Genomic DNA, 7,628 nt, shown 5'->3' with positions numbered 1-7,628 from the left:
GCCTGGGCACTGTCTCCCATCCCCCAGCTCTTCACCATACTACTTGAGCCACAGAGCAACTTCAAGTTTTCTGTAGGGTCCTTGGAGATCAGAGTCTCCTAGACTTTCCTGCCTGGGTTGGCTTTGAAATGTGATCCTCACATCTCTGCCGCCTAAGGAGCTAGAAGGACAGGCGTGAGCCACCTGTGCCTGGATGATCTGGCCTTACACCACAATGGACTAGGAGCTCCTGAAATCTTTCCTTTAATTTTCCTGTGCTAGTATTGGGGCTTGAACTCACGGTCTGAGCTCTGGTCTCTAAACTTTTTCCTTCAAGTTTACCACTTCAACACTTGGGCCACAGCTCCATTTCTGGATGTTGGTAGTTAATCGGCAAGAAGAGTCTCATTAACTTTCCTCTACTGAGCTGGCTTGACCCTCGATCTCTATCTCAGTCTCCTGAGTAGCTAGGATTTACAAGAGTTGAGCCACTGGTGGCATTGGGCTAGAAGCTTTTCTAAAGCAAGAGTTTTTCCCTGCATTTGCCCTGACTCCTCCATGCAAAGGAGGCCGGAGTGTCAGGAGCTGTGAAAACAGGTTTCCAGCCACAGGAAATGGCTTTGGGTCCCTGGCAAAAAGCCAAGCTAATCTTCCCCCTGGGCGCCATTCTGGGACCTCATCCTCTGCTCTTTGACTCAAGTCAACTTTGACCCAGCCTTGAATTTCCTGCCAGACTTTTCTGAAGCCATAGAACCTTCATACCACACACACCACCTGCTCTACCGCACACCTCAGTACCTTTGCCCATGCTATACCTTCTGCCTGAGGCTCTCTGCCTTGTACCCACATATTAGAACTATTGTGGAATTTTATCACTGGGTATATCACTTCCTGGAACAAGTCTTTCCTTCCCTTTTTCATGTTTTTTTTTAATATTGAGTTACTAGATATGGAACTTGTGCAGGCTGACTGGCAAATGCTCTATATTGATGTGTGTGTGTGTGTGTGTGTGTGTGTGTGTGTGTGTGTGTGTGTGTGTGTGTGTCAATCCTGGGGTTTGAATTCAGGGCCTGGATGCTATCCTATCCCTGAGGTTTTGTGCTCCAGGCTAGCACTGTACTACTTGAACCACAGTTCTACTTCTGGCTTTTTGGGTGTTTAATTGGAGAAAAGTGTCTTAAATTGACTTTCCTGCTTGCAATTGGGATCCTTAGATCACTTCCTCCTGAGTAGGTAACAGGGGTGAGCCACCAGCACCTGCCCTCCACACTACCTCTTACCTATAACCTCAGCCCTCCTCTGAGTCACAGAAGAATATGTCTCCTCAGGCTCAATTTTTTTTTTGCCATTCTTTTTTTTTTTTTAATTTAATTTTATTTTATTTGAGAACATACTGTACAGAGGGGTTACAATTACATGGGCAGGATAATGCATACATTTCTTACCAAGCATTGCAGCCTCCTCCTTTGTTTACCCTTCACCTCCCTTCCCAGCCTCCCCCCTCCCTCCCACCGAATCATACCACCCTTACCCCCACCCCCCCGACATTGTAAAGCTGGTTTTGACATGACATTTTGTACTTCTCATTGTTGCAACAGGTCCACCTGAATCCTTAAACGACTTGTTTGTCCCCATCTCCTCCACATGTTATACTGACATCAAATATAGTGAAAGCGGGGGTTACACTGTGGGGGAGGGACATACAAAGCAACAAAGAGATAATATTATAAATGCGTTAGAAACACATGCATGAAAGAAACAAAAACATTAAAATACATATTTGAGGTTTCGTTTTCCTAACATCACATTATTTGACTTTTTCCGCTTGACTCATACCTATACTAGATATTGCAAATAAGGGAAACCATGGGACCTATGTTTCTTTGGGCCTGGCTTACTTCACTTAATATAATTTTTTCCAAGCCTTTCCATTTCCTAACAAATGGGGAAATGTCATTCTTTCTGATGGAGGCATAGAATTCCATTGTGTATATATACCACATCTTCTTGATCCATTCATCTACTGAGGGGCATCTGGGTTGGTTCCATGTCTTAGCTATGGTAAATAATGCTGCAATAAACATAGTTGTGCTGGTAGCTTTAGTGTGGCCTTGTTTGTGATCATTTGGGTAAATGCCCAAAAGTGGGATTGCTGGGTCATTGGGGAGCTCTATGTGGAGTCTTTTGAGGAACCTCCATACTGCTTTCCAAAGTGGTTGAACAAGTTTACATTCCCACCAACAATGAAGTAAGGTTCCTTTCTGTCCACATCCCCTCCAGCATCTGTTGTTGTTAGAGTTCTTGATTTTTGCTGTTCTAACTGTAGTGAGGTGATATCTCAATGTTGTTTTGATTTGCATTTCTTTTATGGCTAGGGATGTTGAACATTTCTTCATGTGTCTATTGGCCATCCTTCTTTCTTCTTCAGAGAAGCTTCTCTTTAAGTCTTTCGCCCACTTACTTATTGGGCAGTTGTTTCATTGAGGATTTGTTGTTGGGTGGTTTAATTTTTTGAGTTCCAAGTATATTTTAGATATGAGACCCTTGTCCGTTGTATGGCTAGTAAAGATCTTCTCCCAGTCCGTGGGCTTTCTATTGATCTTGCTAGCTATGTCATTTGCCCTGCAGAAGCTCTGCAACCTTATACAATCCCATTTGTCCAGCCTTTCTTTGATTTGTTGTGTTTCCGGGTCTTTATTCAGAAAATTTCGGCCTGTGCCAAGGAGACCCAGGGTTTCTCCTATTCCATCCTGTAATGTTTTCAGAGTGTCTGCTTTGAGTTCAAGGTCTTTGATCCATTTGGAGTTGATTCTGGTGCAGGGTGATATATAAGGATCTAGCTTTAGTTTTCTACATGTAGTTAACCAGTTCTGCCAGCACCATTTACTGAAGAGGCTGTCTGTCTTCCATTCTATTGTTTTAGCTCCCTTATCGAAGATTAGATGGCTATAGGTCTGTAGGTTCATTTCTGGGTTTTCAATTCTATTCCATTGGTCCTGAGGTCTGTTCTTATGCCAATACCAAGCTGTTTTGATTACTATGGCTTTATAGTAGAGTTTGAAATTTGGTACTGATATTCCTCCAGCAGTGTTCTTTCCGTTGAGGAGCGTTTTTGCTATTCGGGGTCTTTTATTGTTCCATATGAATTTTTGGATTGCCTCTTCTATTTCCTTGAAGAATGAGGGTGGAATTTTGATAGGTATTGCGTTGAATTTGTAGATAGCCTTGGGGAGTATTGCCATTTTCACGATGTTAATCTTTCCAATCCAGGAGCATGGGAGGTTTTGCCATTTTTTAAGTTCTGTGTTGATTTCCTTTTTCAAGATTTTAAAGTTTTCATCATAGAGGTCCTTCACTTCTTTAGTTAAGTTAATTCCTAGGTATTTTATTTTTTGTGGGGCTATTACAAATGGAGTTGCTTTCCTAATTTCAGCCACACTTTTCTCATTGTTGGCATACAGAAAAGCCATTGATTTTTGGGGGTTAATTTTATAACCTGCTACTTTGCCAAAGTTTTGAATCAGCTTGAGTAATTTGGGAGTGGAGTCTATGGGATTCTTTAAATACAAGATCATGTCATCTGCAAAGAGGGAGAGTTTTATTTCTTCTTTCCCTATTTGGATCCCCTTTATGTCTGCATCTTGTCTTATTGCTGTAGCTAGGGATTCTAATACTAGATTGAAGAGAAGTGGAGAGAGTGGGCATCCTTGTCTTGTTCCTGAGTTAAGAGGAAATGGCTTTAGTTTTTCACCATTGAGTATAATGCTGGCTGTAGGTTTGTCATATACAACCTTTATTGTATTTAGGAATGTTCCATGGATTCCTAATTTTTTCAAAACCTTCATCATAAAGGGGTGTTGGATCTTGTCGAATGCTTTTTCTGCGTCTATTGAGATAACCATGTGGTTCTTATTCTTGCTCCTGTTGATGTGATGAATAATATTAATTGATTTGCGTATATTGAACCAGCTTTGCATCCCTGAAATGAATCCTGTTTGATCGTGGTGTATGATTTTTTGGATGAATAGTTGAAGTCGGTTGGCCAAAATTTTGTTGAGAAGTTTTGCATCAATGTTCATCAAAGAAATGGGTCTATAGTTCTCTTTCTTTGATGAGTCCCTGCCTGGTTTTGGGATGAGGGTTATGATGGCTTCATAGAATGTGTTCGGTAGTGAGCTTTCTCTTTCAATTTCATTGAAGAGTTGGAGGAGAATTGGTGTGAGCTCTGCTTTGAAGGCCTTGTAAAATTCTGCTGTAAAACCATCTGGTCCTGGACTTTTCTTAGCTGGGAGGTCTCTTATTGCTGTTTCTATTTCAATGCTTGATATGGGCCTGTTAAGATAGTTTACCTCATCTTGGTTTAGTTTTGGCATGTCAATATTTGCTAGGAAGAGGTCCATTTCTGTCAAGTTCTCAAACTTATTAGCATAAAGTTTTGAGAAGTATTCCCTTATAATGTTCTGAATCTTGCTTGTTTCCGTGGTGATGTTTCCATTCTCATCTCTGAGTTTATTAATTTGGGTGTGTTCTCTTCTTTTTCTGATAAGATTTGCTAAGGGTCTGTCAATTTTGTTGAGTTTTTCGAAGAACCAACTCTTTGTTTTGTTGATTCTTTCTATAGTTTTTTTGGATTCTAATTCATTTAATTCTGATTTAATTTTGATTATTTCTTTCCGTCTACTGGATTGGGGTTTATCTTGCTGCTCTTTTTCAAGGAGGTTTAGATGTGTCATTAAATTGTTAGTTTCAGATCTTTCCAATTTGTTGATGTAGGAGCTCAGAGCTATAAACTTGCCTTTGAGTAGTGCCTTTGCTGTGTCCCAGAGGAGCTGGTATTTTGTGTGTTCATTTTTGTTGAATAGCATGAACATTTGAATTTCCTTTCTAATCTCTTCCATGACCCACTCATGATTCAGCAGTGTGTTGTTCAGCCTCCATGTGATACCGGACTTTCTTTGGTGGCTTTTGGTGTTGAGTTCTAACTTTATTCCCTTGTGGTCAGAGAGAATGCAAGGTATAACTTCAATGTTTCTGAATTTAGACAAGTTTGCTTTGTGGCCTAAAATGTGGTCTATTTTAGAAAACGTTCCATGTGCTGCTGAGAAAAACGTGTATTCTGATGCTGCTGGGTGAAATGTTCGGTAAATGTCTGTTAAGTCTAGTTGATCTATGCAGCTGTTTAGATCTGCGGTTTCTCTGTTGAGTTTTTGCCGAGTTGATCTATCTAGTGGGGAGAGTGGTGTGTTAAAATCCCCAACGATTAATGTCTTTGGATCTATATGGGATTTGAGGGAAATTAGTGTTTCTTTGATAAATTTGGGTGCTCCATTGTTTGGCGAATAGATATTTAGAATTGTAATATCCTCCTGAAGGAGAGATCCTTTAATTAGTATGTAGCGACCTTCTTTATCTCTTTTCACGAATTTTAATTTGAAGTCTATTTTATCTGATATTAGGATTGCAACTCCCGCCTGTTTATGCGGTCCGTTTGCTTGGTAGATTTTGTTCCAGCCTTTAACATTGAAAATGTGTTTGTTTTTACGGGCAAGATGTGACTCCTGCAGGCAGCAGATAGAAGGGTCTTGTTTTTTAATCCAACTAGACAGTCTATGTCGCTTAATTGGAGAGTTCAGTCCGTTAACATTAAGAGATAGGACTGAGAGGTATTTGGGAGTTCCTGCCATGTTATCTACCTTCTTGGGGGCTCCGAAAACTGGGTTCTTCCTATGGTTCTTGGATTCTCAGTTTGGGTGCAGTTTCTTGGCCTTTATTGCGGTCTTGTTGGTTTTCTATGTGTAGGACATCTTTAAGAATCTTTTGTAGGGCTGGTTTGGTGGAGATGTATTGTTTCAATTTTTCTTTGCTATGGAAGGTTTTTATTTGGCCTTCAGTTATGAAGGAGAGTTTAGCTGGGTACAGTGTTCTTGGTTGATAGTTGTTTGTTTTTAGGGCATGGCATACATCATTCCAGGCTCTTCTTGCTTTGATTGTCTCTGCTGAGAAATCTGAGGTGATTCTAATTGGTTTCCCTTTATAAGTGATTACCCTTTTCTCTCTGACAGCTTTAAGGATCTTTTCCTTGTTCTGAGTTGATCCTGTGTGGATTATTATGTGACGGTGGGATGTCCTATTCTGGTCTGGTCTATTTGGGGTTCTAAAGGCTTCTTGTATCTGGACAGGCCTATCTTTTTGCATGTTTGGGAAGTTCTCTGCTAGGATCCTGTTAAACAGATTTCCTAGACCATTAACTTCTGTTTCTAGGTGCTCCTCTACACCCATTATCCTTAGATTAGGCCTTCTGATGGTGTCTTCCAGGTGTTGGATAGATCTATCATATTTCTTGGACTTGTCTTGGATGGTTGTATGTTCTTTCTCTATAATATCTAGGCTGTCTTCAATCCCTGAGATTCGATCTTCGGCATGTTCTAACCTGCTGTCAAGACTCTCTACTTTGTTTTTTATCTCTTTTCCTTCTAGTTGGTCAGCTTTGATGGCTTCAAGTTCTTTGTTGAAGCTCTGTTTTAGGTCTTGTATGAATTTCTTTACTTCCTTAATTTGGTGTTCAGTGTTTGTCCTCAAATCACTTAGTTGATTGCTTATGGTTTCTTTGGGCTCCCATTCCTTCTGTTGGGTTCCATTCAGCATTCCCTTTGTGGTCTCCCTGACTTCCTTCAGCTCTTTGTTAATGGATTCCATGAATGCCTTTAGTGATCTTTGTGTGTTCTCTACCTGGTCTCTCAATTCCTGTATTACTCTTTGATTAGCTTCCTCCCGTTCGCGGGATTCCTGCAGATCTCTTTGAGTGTTCTCAGCCTGCTCACGCCATTCCTCCCTTTCTCTTTGAGTATTCTCAAGTTGTTCACGCAAATCCTGTATCAGTTTTTGAGTAGCTTCCTCACGCTTATGATATTCCTGTATAAACTTCTGGGATGCCTCCTCTCTCTCCCTATCACGCTCATACAGAGTCCTTTGTACGTTGTCAAACTTTTCATTTATCATGTTTGCCAGCAGTGTTTGTAGAGCTGTTTGGGAACTCTCCTCTGGATTATTCATTATCTGTTCTAACCCCTGATTATCAGGATTGGGAATTGAGATACCCGAATTTGCCATTTTTCTTGTGTTTTTCCGGCTTACTCTGCCCATTTGAGATGAAGATAGCACCAGTTTTGTGCTAGAACACTATCTTAAGGCAACCATCAACCAAAGTTTGCATTTGTACAGTCAATAGTCTACAGATACAATCTAGTTCAACAGATACATCTATTCGACATCAAACAACTATATGTTAAAGGACTTTGAACCGCAGAGAAGAATTTGGAAAACCAGAAATTATTAGGGTTAGGGAGAGATGTGGGTAAAAAATAGGAATAGATTGGTGTGGGAAGGCACAGGGAGAGTTAACTATGTCCTAATAACAATGCAGGAAATAGGTTGGGTAGGATGCAAGTAGAGAGAGAGAGAAAAGGGAAGAAAGGGAAAGGGGAATGAAAAGAGACCAGAAAAAAAATAGAGACGTAAAAATTAATGTTATTTTAGAGATTAAAAGACCATCTATTTATAGAGGGATATGAATATGTTGAGAGAAAGGGAGGGACATAGAGGAGATGAGAAAAACTTTTAAAAAATGCTTAAAATATTATATAGGTATA

This window comes from Dipodomys spectabilis, unplaced genomic scaffold, assembly GCF_019054845.1.
Source record: "Dipodomys spectabilis isolate Male_0828 unplaced genomic scaffold, ASM1905484v1 ptg000354l, whole genome shotgun sequence".
Classification (NCBI taxonomy): Eukaryota; Metazoa; Chordata; class Mammalia; order Rodentia; family Heteromyidae; genus Dipodomys; species Dipodomys spectabilis.
Note: the sequence above shows the minus strand (reverse complement) of the source record.